This window comes from Pinus tabuliformis, chromosome 8, assembly GCF_031772625.1.
Source record: "Pinus tabuliformis cultivar Carrire ecotype Pingquan chromosome 8, CPIR1, whole genome shotgun sequence".
Lineage (NCBI taxonomy): Eukaryota > Viridiplantae > Streptophyta > Pinopsida > Pinales > Pinaceae > Pinus > Pinus tabuliformis.
Genome location: NC_142294.1, coordinates 593213050 through 593226237, shown reverse-complemented (window position 1 = coordinate 593226237; position 13188 = coordinate 593213050). Strand labels below are relative to the sequence as shown.

At 33.3% G+C, this 13188-nt stretch overlaps 1 pseudogene; it reads left to right on the top strand.

Moving 5' to 3' along the window:
• Positions 1-357: 357 nt before the first annotated feature.
• LOC149236872 (growth-regulating factor 2 pseudogene) lies at positions 358-2179 on the top strand (annotated as a pseudogene).
• The last annotated feature ends 11009 nt before the right edge of the window (positions 2180-13188 follow it).

Genomic DNA, 13188 nt, shown 5'->3' with positions numbered 1-13188 from the left:
AGATTTCATGTGATCTCAGGGTCCTTCCGCTTGGTTTCCTCCACGTTGGATGACAGTTTCGGCTATGATCCGATGACGATTCAACAAACAATGCCGAGGAGTGTGCCCAGCTCACAATTTTCCACGCATTCTTTTGATTAATGCAAGTTTCCTTTGAAAGATTTCGATACAGCAAAACCACACTGAGTGGATCTTCACGCAGGTGTTCCTCCACGGTTACCACAGCAACCTCGGCCTCCTTCCAGTCTTCTCCACGCAACCTTCTTCCAGCCTTCTCCATGCTATTTCTCCGTAGTCAATCACGATCTCTTGTGAAATTTTGATGCACAGCGCGAGCTCCTCTGTATGTCCACGCTCATGGAGCCTCCGACACTGGCTAATCTCTGGCCTCCACCACGTGGCCTTCTCCACGCAATGATTATAGATTCCAAGAATCCTTCACAAAGAATTATCTACAACGGACCTGTGAGGAACCACGTTACCTCAGCGATCCAACCAGACAATGACCTCCATGGCAGTCCTCACCACTCTGTGTAGATCAATGGCAGTCACACGCAACTTTGTTTCTCCACACACTCCCCACGGATCTGGTCTTTGGCACGAAGGTTGAACGTGCCCCTTTTGCTACGCCACAGGCTTTCCAATAAAAAAAAAACATGCAGAGATTTACAATCTACAGTCGGCATGATTTAGAACCATGGGTTTGCGAAGGTCATCGCGACTATCCAGGATTATCCAGCGACGATCGTCCAAAATGACATGAATTGGAGTCTCACAGTGAGATCGGCACGATTAGCCCACCAAACAACGCTACGATTTCGCTTCAAGCGCGAGTGGCAGATTTTTCACTTGGCGTACGGGTTCCTCTGTCCTGTAGCTCTGACACCATGTTAAAAGGTGAATATATAAACTATATATTAACTAGCTCTCCACGTGAGATACCTGGAGAATGTAAAAACACTTATACAAGCCCACTCATGCCATTGAGTCATATGAGCCTCAAATATATAGAATTTCACACTGACAGGATGGTTTCAACCACTCCCTAGATATTAGGATATGAGGTCTAGGATTAGAGTCTCAAACTTATCATCATCATAACAATAATCTAAGTTTAGCTTTCTCCATTACTTCCAAAATGATTGTGAATCAATAATATAGGAATTTTGTGAGTGGTTTCTGGTATGAATTTGAAACTAAATATGGTTTCAAGAAGGCGGGGTGTTTCTAGAACATATATCCATGGAGAGTCATTGTGTGGGACAGTCTAATATCCATGAATGATCATGCTAGTGTTCCATTCAAGATGGTCTGGCCCGTTCAATAATTCCACGAGAATAATCGACCTCGCAAGTGGAGAAATTTGACAAATGATGCAAAAAAAGGAAGAAGTAACTAAATAATTATTTTCAATCCCATCCCGAAACCAGTAAGTCCAAACACGTCGAGATTAGTGGAGAATGGCGTTAGGATTTGCACATTTTCCCTGGCTTTTTTTGTAATTGGAAAACAAACATGTCTGTTTCTTTAGATAATCAATATTTTTACGCCGTAAGGCGTTTCCCTCTGAAATCAACTGCCCTCCTTGCCTATGTGTCATTTTGTGCACCATACGATTAGATGTTAGACGATTACACAAATTTCAAGTGTTATATCAATGGCAAGGGGAAGAGACACGGGCGGAATGGAAACGGGACTAGGAATGCATGTTGTCAGAACAACAGTATGTCCTCCCTTCAGTCCAGCGTAGTAGCAGGAACTGGAACACCAGGGGTTGATTTTCAGGTACATGATGGCCTGTGTCCCCGTGCTGCCTGAGCTTATCGTTCTTATTTGGAAAAGTGTGCGTTCTCTTCCCCAAAGATCTCTTCAGCTTCCTGCTCGTCATCATCTTCCTCCCCCACCCCTAAGTGCAATAGTCAAGTTTATTATAGGTAGGTTCTGTAAAAAATAAAACTTTATTTCAAGCTGACAGGCATTTTATGTTATGACATTCGCGCCGTGGAGTTCGTTCCACATGGGATTCGCTGGAAACATGGATACAGAACCTGGAAGATGTCGGACAATAGACGGTAAGAAATGGCATTGCTCCAGAGACGTCGTTCCGGACCAAAAGTACTGCGAACGCCACATGAATAGCGGCCCCCTAGTTTCTCAAATCAAAACTAGAACAGCGTAGCTCAGTGATTTGCAAGGATCTATAATCTCTCTCTGTTGAATTATTGGATTTGTTTAGAATTATTTGGAAATACTATGAAACGGATTGGTTCACCAGAATAGTGGATATGGGTTACATTGTTACTGCTTGATTATTGAATGATTAGTTCTGCACTGTAAGACTGTTTGCGCTATTGAAAGACCAGACAACCTTTATGCTAGAATTGCTATCTTATTATTTGAACAGAAAGGAAGTTTTAAAAAATATATATATATAAAATGTAAAAAATTAAAAAACCTTAGTGATCTACTAAAATTTAGGGCAAAAATCTTCCCATAACATTATAGTGTCTCCCCATAACATTTCAGTGATAACAAAGCATAAATTGTGCCAACTTGGATGGTAATTAAAGATGGAACCACCGCAAGCAATTTTTTGGCAAAAATATGCAAAATCTTGGGCCCTAAAAATCTTCCCATAACATTACAGTGTCTCCCCATAACATTTCAGTGATAACAAAGCGGAAATCGTGCTAGCTTGGATGGTAATTAAATATGGAACCACCGGAAGTAGTTTTTTGGCAAAAATATGCAAAATCTTAGAGGAAGTTGGAAGAACAACAAAGTCTTTGAGGAAAATGGAAGAGAAGAAAGCAGAAAATATCAACAGTTTCCCAGAATGGAACAAAAGATTAGAAGAATTTAACAAAATGCCACATCTAAGAAAAATAAAATGGGACAAATTCTGGAATAACAACAAGAAAAACAAACCAAATGATACTAATGATAAGTACTACAAAAGAAAGTATAATAAAAAATGAAGCGAAAGAAAAAGTGTGGGCATAGTTATCTCCCCCTAAAAAGATGGATGATCTGAGGACAATGGGCCCTGTGACTGAAGCATCTGAATCAGAAAATTAGTCAATAGGTGATAAGTGAATGGTGTTATTTCAGAGTATTGCATGGTATATTAGTTGTTGGTTGAAGATTGGTTGGCATATCAGCTCATAAATTAGAAATGAAATATTATTTAGTTATGGGTTATTTTCATTGGTGAAAGGTGCTTCTTGTCATTGTATGGTATATATCTTGTCATTGTATGGTATATATCATAATTGTATCTTTGGCTGAAATCTAATATTAAGGTTGTTTTCAGAGATTAGGCCTTCACCTGTGTAAGGGGCATTTAGGAACATGAAAAGAACTAAAAGAATTTTTCTGTACTGTTTTAATTTTCAGTTGCAAATATGCCATCTCTTCATGGATTTTGTGATTGATGGTACCAGGTTATAGATAGTTTGTGTGCTATGGTGGGTATATGTTTTCAATGGCATTCTCCTCTGTAGATTGTTGGATGAATTTGCTATTGCATATGTTACATATTGAATCTTCTTGTTTGGGCTTTTGGACGAGTTTTTAATATTTATTTGATGTGTAATGAGTTTTGAACCCTAACACCCAACTTAATATAATACAGTAACCTATTTTAGCATGGCCCCCAACTCAGCATTAACACAATCTAGTAATTCATTTTAACATGGATCCCCAACTCTGTATTAATAGGGGTAACGTCGAGGTTCTAGGTTTGCATCAACATGATACAGTAACCCACTATAAAATGGGAAGGGCTGGAACTTTGATCACTTGCCTTCATCTATATATGGCTTAAGCTGAATCATATGTTGTTTGTTGTATATTAAGCACACAACATGTTCTCACCCTAGTTTGGGCACAAGAAAAGACAGTTTTAAACCCTCTAGATATGAGCAGGCCCTGAAGTTTGGCAGGCTCAAGATCTTACATATATCAGGGTCCCAACTAGATAGATATGGGAGATTGTGTAATTTGTTCCCTTATAAAATATTTTTAGAAAATGTAAACGTGATACCTTTCATTTTTAGTTGTAAAATTTGTAGATTCCTGATATTTAGTTATGTGAGACATGATTATACACAGCTTACAGTAGATATTGATGTCAGATGAAAAGTAGTTGTGTTTTCTCCCCATGCAAATTTAGTTGTGTTTTCTCCCATGCAAATTTATAATTTTTTTCATGTTCTGTATTAATTATTTTTCAATTCTGGTTCAAAATTGGGCTGGATGAATGAAAATTAAAAGGGAAAATGTGTTCCAGCATGAAATTTTACTTATTTTCTTGAAGGATTTGATGTATAACCTTGAGTGGTTTTTTCCCACTGATATTTGCTTGGACATATTTTTTTGATTCATTGCCATATTTCTGACTGTTTGATTAAACCATTTAATATTGCAATTTCTGATATCTTTGTTTCATAGAAATCTTTAATCTTGTGGCTCGGGAGTAGCTGTAGTTTTCATTGATTTTGATTCATTGCCATATTTCTGACTGTTTGATTAAACCATTTACTATTGCAATTTCTGATATCTTTGTTTCATAGAAATGTTTAATCTTGTGGGTCGGGAGTAGCTGTAGTTTTCATTGATTTAAACATTGAAAGCATAGTTCTGTAGTGCTTTTATAATATTCCATTTGGTAAGGGTTAGTTTAATCCAGTCAAATCTTTTATGTTTTGGTGTTTTTTTGTTATATTTTTTTGTTTAATTCGTTCAAATTTAATAAGAAAGAGTTAGAATCACAAGTTTGAGTTGTAAAATCAACATAATCTAAATCTGCATAATCCAGATGTGTGAGTAGAAGGAATTTTCATAGTAATAATCTATTTATCTATTCAAAAAAATATTTTAAATAATATAAAATCATAATCTTACAGAAAATTATAACCCCAAATAAAAAATACCAAAACACAAAATAATTAAATTGCACTTAATTAAAATGATTTTCAAACCTGTGTACAATGTTAACAGGGTTAGGGATTGTTCCTTAATCTTATTTTTGAAGGAAAAAGGTCTTTAAACCTTTGTGCAATGTTAACACAATTCGGTTTTGTGGAACCTAATTCCTTAGGCCTCTATGCAAAGTAAATTTGTCTGTAGTGTAAACAGAGAAGGCTCATATATATGGTCATTTTAGATATAGGGATTATCCACTGCACTTCATGCCTTCGCAGACCAACCCTTCCTGCCAGCTGCAGTACCAGTACGAGTCTCAAGAATGATCTGTCACACATGAGATGTTGTCCTCTGACAGCAGAATCAATGTAAACAGGGTTTTTATGGTATGCAAAATGATACAGGAGTCTCACTGGTTCACGGGCAATCCTCACAACCAAAAACAAAATTTGTTTCCAGTTAAGATATTGATAGATTCTTCACTGATCTTAACTGAGCTCAGAATTTATGTTGTGATCAGGATTTAGTTATAGAGATCATACCCTGTATAGAATTCTGGTTTTGTAAAACACTTCCAGGGCTTGCATCACGTTTTGAATTGGATTACATTCTGTCAACAATTGTGATTTGTAAACTTTACTGTTCGGTTGACAATCCACATGTCTGATAATCATTACCATGGAGGAAGATAAATGGTCCAGGATTCATGCTGGGACCTCTCAAGGGAATAATATCAACTCCAACACTTTGTATTACTGATAGTCACTAGACTCTGATAACCATTACCTTGGAAAAAGAGAAACAGTCTAGGATTCATGTTGGGACCTCACAAAGGAATAAGTCATTGAAGTGGAGGTTGGATTCACAATCACCGCATGGTACCTTCGTAAACAATGCCTAAGTTAATTTGGGCTGCTAGGATTTGTAATACATTTTTATTTGGGAATTGAAATGGGTCAACATGGAATCAAGGTCTGAATCACTGATTCACATTCGTTGGAGAATGATAATATAGAAGTCAAACTGCCAACCACCACTGGAAGCTCATAAATAGCATCGAAGGTGTTTTGTCTGGAGGATTAATAGAAGTCAAACTGCCAACCAACACTGGAAGCTCATGTATTGCATCAAAGGTGGCTTATTTAACTGTTGAATGCCTTCTTAACGTTCCAAAGTTTTCTACAGTTTCAATAGTTCCTAAAGTATAGTTTGCCATAAATTAGAAAGGAAACATGTCTTACTGGCTCTTGGGCATATGTTGTGTAGTGGCATTATGGCATCGTCTGTGTTGTTCAAGTTTCTGCTGTGTAAATAATTGACTTGCTTCCAGATTTTTTGTGCACTGACTATTGCAGCCTATAGATGCACCATAAAACAAGTTACAACAAATATAAAGCAGAAGAGTGTTTTGCCTTCACACAGCTGCTGTGTAAACATCCAGCCAAAAAACCATGCCAAGCCCCAGACATCCATACAAGTTGAAAAGAAATAGGGCTTTTTGATAACATAGTAAAGCTCAAGGAAAAAAATACTACCATATATTTCTAGATTTTTAGTCAATACATGGTAATATAAAATTCAGGCTTCAACAAATAATTTGGGCCTTGGATCTTCAGAAAATACACTCTAAGCTTATTTATCCAACTTCGTTTTTTTCTTGAATCAGGTGGCAGTAACACTAAGCTACATTGAGTTAACAACAACAAAATTTTAAATTGAGTAACACACATTCCAAGTTAGCCCAAGGCCTTGTGCAGCAATTATCCCCGAATTACCCCTTTCTAACAAGAGGAAAACAAATAATCATGTTTATTAGGGATAGAAAATGTAGGAAATACATCAACTAAAACATGCAAGATAAATATACTGAATGTTAGAGTTTTTGTTAATCTTCACATATCCTCTGGACCTGCATCCCCTAGAAAGCAAGGTTTTGTCTTACTGTCTATGTAAGGACAGCTGAATAGTACTTTAGGAAGGTTAACTGACCCTTGCTTTATGAATAGCCCTTTAGGAAGAAAAAATAATTTTAGCCTTTATCTATAGAGAAGTATTGAATACATTTAATTAAATAATAAAAAAATATATAATGAGGAAAAAAAACTGTCACAAAAAGAGACAGACAGAGGAGAATGCAACAAAGAAGACAACATGATAATCAAGCAACAACTTGAATAGATAAATTGTAGTCACACTCTGTAAGTGTGGGAGAATTCCAGATAATGTAAGGTCAACTCATGCATTTTATTTCCAAAGCACTGCAATTCTCTATCATATATTTTACTCTCTAATATTTGTCCACTGTGAATTTACATCATTCTTTCTGCTAAAATTAAAATATTTCAGTGGATGGTATGTCTTTTATTTGTTGTACATTCATGCCTTAATCAATAAATTTGACTCCAATTGCTGAGCCCTCTAGTGTTGCGAACACAAGCTCAATATCTCTCTTTGATCACTGGAATTTTTTCCAATATTTGATACCAAAGCTAATGGTCTATTCATAAGGAAGGCCAGACTTTAATTTTCATGTTGGTTACCTATTTGAAAAAGAACAAGCAATACAACAAACACCCATGAAAATTAGAAGTCTCAAAGTACACCAGAACCATGGCTGTAGCTAGCTTGAATTTCTTCTTTGTCTAAAACAGATCTGGTTGTAAAATTTAACAGCATGGGATTTCATCTGGAAGCTACAAATGGGAATTCCATTATTGAACAAGATCATTTAGCATTCTGGAATAAGATGAAGTCAAACATACCATATGAACTGCTAGAATCAACAAATGGGAAACTAATAATCACAGGACTCTTACTTGTAGCATTTTGAGCATTAATGATCAAATGACTCACATTAGCAGTGCCAAAACACCAAAAGAAAAATGGGTCACACGTGTGTGAAAAGAAAGCTATAATTGTGAGATTTGTCTTAGGGAACTTCACCAAATAAAGAGGAGGCTCCTAATATGTAGCCAAACACAACAATCAATTGAAATTCAAGATGTTTAACATTTATGAATATCAAGCTGTCATCCTAAGATATAGTTGAGGAAGTTTTCACAAATAAAGATGACAACATAAGATGTGGCCAACAACATCAATCACTTCAAAAAATTGTTAGAGATGCTAGCACCTGTTGAGGCACCAATTCAAAATGTACATGCAGTCATCGCCTTGCTTGCATTACTAACCTAATCTTATGACAGTCTGGTCATTTCATTTGACATAGAACCCAGATCGCCATAATAATGCAAGAGAAGACATGAAAGAAATATTCAAGGTTGATAACAAAAAACATAGTTTTCTTTCAGCAAGTAGGAAAAAGAAGTTCGAGAAAAAGGTTGTTGATCTGACACGAAAATGAGATTCACTTGCAATTAAATTTTTTGTTGCTAAAATAGCAATGTGTAATTCATTTATTGCAGAAAGCAATGGCACCACACCAAAGGAGCAGTGGAAAATGTTTTCAGTTGAAAAGGAGGATAAAGAAAATGTGGCAAAATACTTCAGGCAGTCTGAGCCTACTACTTACATCAATGCTCCACTGGTTGGAGCCCTTGCATTTTTCCGTGGTCATCCTTCCTAGCAAGCATGTGAAAATTAATGTGCACCAAATTCCTCTCACAGAAATGAATATATTTGTACTCAAAATCTCACCCCAATGAAAAGCCCAAATAAACTATGCACCTGGCAAAGTGCACAAGCAGGCACAGTGGATGCAGGAAGCTTGCAATGGCGGTGGTTTAGGATTATCTAATTTTCATGGCCTCCATGGCTAAGTGGGTAGTACACAATCAAGCACACTAGATGTAGGAGCTTGAGTTTGCAATTGTAATGGCGGTGGTTTATTGTATTTTTTTCAACTAAAAAAATTGTGTTTGGAGCAGTTTTCAGATATATATAATTTTGCTTGAGATTGGACCGCGTTTGGAGCAATTTTCAGATATATATAATTTTGTTTGAGATTAGACCTCCCTACTGAGCTATTAACCATTAAACCACGTCCTAAAAACTATTGAAGATGTCTGAATGGCTAAGTGGTTCGTTATAAATCTGGTAACTGCTTACGATGCAATGGGAAAACACCTTCAGCGTCGCTCAAACCTGCGCCCAAATGGAGACCTTGAATGTATCTGTTTCACCAGACGCTGGGAATTGCCAATGCAGACAATTTATAGTAGCACAGGTTGGGATTCGTATGCATGGGCCTTTCGGGCGCCCGCCAAAATGGTGGATGTCATTGTTCACAGAGTATAATTTACCTTACGCCTAGGGCACAGCCTGTTGGGATTCAACACCGCGAGCGGACTTGCGAGGTGATCAAGCACCGTGAGCAGAAGAAACGAATGCTCGAGAGGACCTATTCCGGTTGTGCGAATGGAGCAAATGAATGTTTGGCGCGAGGGATCATTTGAAATTGTGCGGGTGCTGGTTGCGAGCACAGCGGGTGCCAGCTCGGAGGTGGTGGGTCAAAGAAGCGTTAATTAGTGTTATATGCTATCGATTGCCTTACATAGTGTTATATGTTATCTATTGCCTTATGGCATTTTCTTTGCAACGTATGGTGCAAATGCTAGTTAAAATTAAATCTCTAATAATAATCAATATCTTTAAAATTATATATATATATATATATATATATATATATATATATATATATATATATATATTTTATAAAATTATAATTTGTTTCTTTGTGGGATTATAGTATAATGGGGTATAATCTTTTTCACCCAGTTTTCACTCGGCATCAGATGTCATAGACATTTTTGGCTTGTTGGCTCTCCCCTTTGTTAAAAAAAAGTAATAAAAAAATATAAAACGATAAAAATAATAATATTTAATATTATATATATATATATATATTCTCATTTTATTCTCATTTTTTTTCTTTTTTAAAACTAGTGTAATTATATATAAATTAAATGGTTTGTAAATCTAATAATCATTGATTTATAACAAAGATTAAAACATTTATTTTATGATATATTTAAAAAAACATTATTATTACTATTAATTTTATTATTGTTATTTATAATAAAATTTTATATGTAAACTATATATATATACATGCTCCACTTTACTACGAAGATGCTTAGCATATAAGTAGGATTTGTTGCAATATCATGACTTATCAATACTATATGTTTAAAAAAAAAATCAATTTATATGATAGTTGTTTAAGTGAATTTTTTAAAATTAATCTATTTAATTAAAAAGGTAAAAATGGCATAAGTAATTTTAAGTGCATAGTCTGACGAGGCAAAGGAGCTTCCCAGAAAGTTATGGAAATTCCGGTGATATTTAGAGAAATTCTAGCAAGGATTTTTTTAAATCCGTCATATTTAGAGAAAATCCAGCAAGGATTTTTTGTAAATCCAAGTTATAGTTGTTAAACTTTAAAATTTCAGGCGCCCTAAACGTTTTTGATGGCGCTAAATCTATTTCGACCATCAAAAACACGATTCAAACATTGCTTCTACAAGATTTTTTGAATTTTTTTTGCCCGGATTCTGGCGACTTTTGGTCATCCGGGCAATTCCTTCGTCTCGTTAGACGACTCCAATTTTAAGATAAATCTCAACCTCAATAATTCAATTTATATGATACTTCTGTAAGTGCTTTTTTTCAAATTAATCTATTTCATTAAAAAGTTAAAAAGGGAATAACTAATTTTAAAATAAATCTCAACCTTTAATTTGTGATTGGAGGTTAAATCTTACCATCCACCTAATAATTATTAGTTATTGATAATTAAATTTTTATTGTGGAACCCTATTCCAAAATAGACACACCTATGGAAATAATTATAAAAAATTCATATCTCAAGATATATATTGAAGAATGTAAACTTAAAAGATAATCATTATTTTAAGTCAACATTTCAAGACTATTTAGTTGAGAAATATGGAAGTAGATATCATTAATAAATATAAACGCGAAATGAACAAAGTTGCGATAACATAAACCTTAAAAGTAGGAGAAAGCAACAAACTTAGAATATTTTTTAATTACATAAAAGGAAAATTACTCTAATAATAATAAGGGAGAAAAATAATTAACTAAGGCTTAGTTTGACTTAAAGAGGAAATGACATTTTTTAGGACTATTTTTCTGGTTAATTTAAACCAAAATCTAATAAATATTTTCAAAAAATTGAATTTTTTTGCTTAATTTTAATTAAAATCTAGCAGATATTTTTAAAACTCGATTTTTGTTTAATCTGCATAAATCTAGTGCCCCACTGAATTTTTAGGATGTTAAATCCATTTATGCATTGAAAAATGTATTTAAAAAAAAAATCTTGAAATTGTATTTCTTAATTTCAGTGAATTCTATTTTGCCTATAAGTTAGACAATGCCATTAATTAATAATTAATTAATTGAAAAATAATTCATTAATTAATAAGTGGTTAAATAAAAATAAAAAAATAGCAGTGAAATGATATATATATATATATATATATGATGATATATTATTTATAATCTTTTTTAATTATAGATCTACCAAGTGCCCAGAGGGATCGAATCTCTTTTCACTCTAAAAGAGATTTGTATCTCAAGAGATTTGACACTCTCGACACTTGTAGATCCGAAGTTAAGATAGATCTATTGTGGTTTAATTATTAATAATTGATAATTATAATTATTGATTTATTTTATTTTTATTTTTATTTTTATGTTATTTGACTTAGTCAAAATATTTTAATTAATAATTGTAATTTTTTTAATATTTTATTTATTTAATTGTATTTGTATTTTATTTTTATTAGTAAATCCAAATTTAAGATGGATCTATAGTAGCTTAATTATTAATAATTGATAATTGATAATTGATAATTATAATTATTAATTTATTTTATTTTATTTTTATTTTTATGTTATTTGATCTAGTCAAAATATTTTAATTAATAATTACATTACAATTATAATTATTATTTTTATATTTTATTTATTTATTTGTAATTGTAATTGTATTTTATTTTTATTTTCATTGTTTTTTAATTTGATCGAGTCAAAATGTTTACATAACAGCGCATCATATCACATAACATAACATAACCTTACAACGTCTCTTCTATACTAAGCTAGAGAGTGCCTCTCGACACAATAATAGTATTACATATTAATTAAATATTAACAAATTTATTAGGATAGACTTTATGATTGAAATTGAAATAAGTTGTTTGTCAATAATAAATAACCATAAAACAAATAATATGATATGATAATAATTAATTAAAACTAAAACTAACTATAAATTGTAAAAGTAGTGGTATCTTTGTTCTACATTTTGGAGTATTTTCTAGTCTAACTTTGCCTAGAATAAGGTAGGAATTTCTCGGAATCAGAAGCTTGAGTTGTAAAGTCTCCACAGACCAAATGCTCTAGGGTTTTTCAAGGTGGTAAATCCATATATCTAGTAAAAAACGCTCATTTTAAACAACAAATAATGAGATTTTGGACGAAAAAAATGTTGGATTCTTCCCAAATACTCCAAAACGTAGCATGTTTAGAAAACGCCAATTGTAAAATAATGTAGGATTTGAAGATAACCTAAGGTTATAAGGAAATTGGTGGGGGTAAGATATAAAGAAAAAATAGATGAAATTTATCTGCTTATTTATATAATAGGTGCTTTTGATTTTGACCTCATCATAAGCTTATGTTTGATGGCTAGTGGGAAGACACAATGAAAAGTCTTCACCACATTTACTAGGGGAATTTTGAGGTTAAAAATGGACCTCAAAACAAAAAATGTATTAACAAAATTAACTTTAAAAAACTAATAGGATTCAAGATGAGGATGTCATCTCCAAGAATAAATATTTTGGAGGGAAAATGAAAACTACTTTTTTAATTGTATCTTAATCTTATTTCCTTGTAGGTTTACTAAAATGTCAAGTGTAGACACCCATTAGATGTGGAAATAAATCAACATGTAATGAATGTCTACACTTGACGTTTAAGTTCATGTAATTTCAATTTTTGTTCAATCTTGATATTCTTAGAAGTATGCAAACTAAGTATTCATTGGATGTGGAATTTAATTATCTGTCCAACGGGCATTTACACTTAACATTTAAGTTCATGTATTTTCATTTTTTTCGATGTCAGTCTATTAGAAGTCTGTAGAATGGGTACTCATTAGATGTGGAATTTAATTATGCATTTAGCAAGTATCAATATGTGACATTTGAGTAAAAATGTAAAAAGATAAACTGAAAATACAATAACAGAAATAGTTTTCTTTCATTTTTT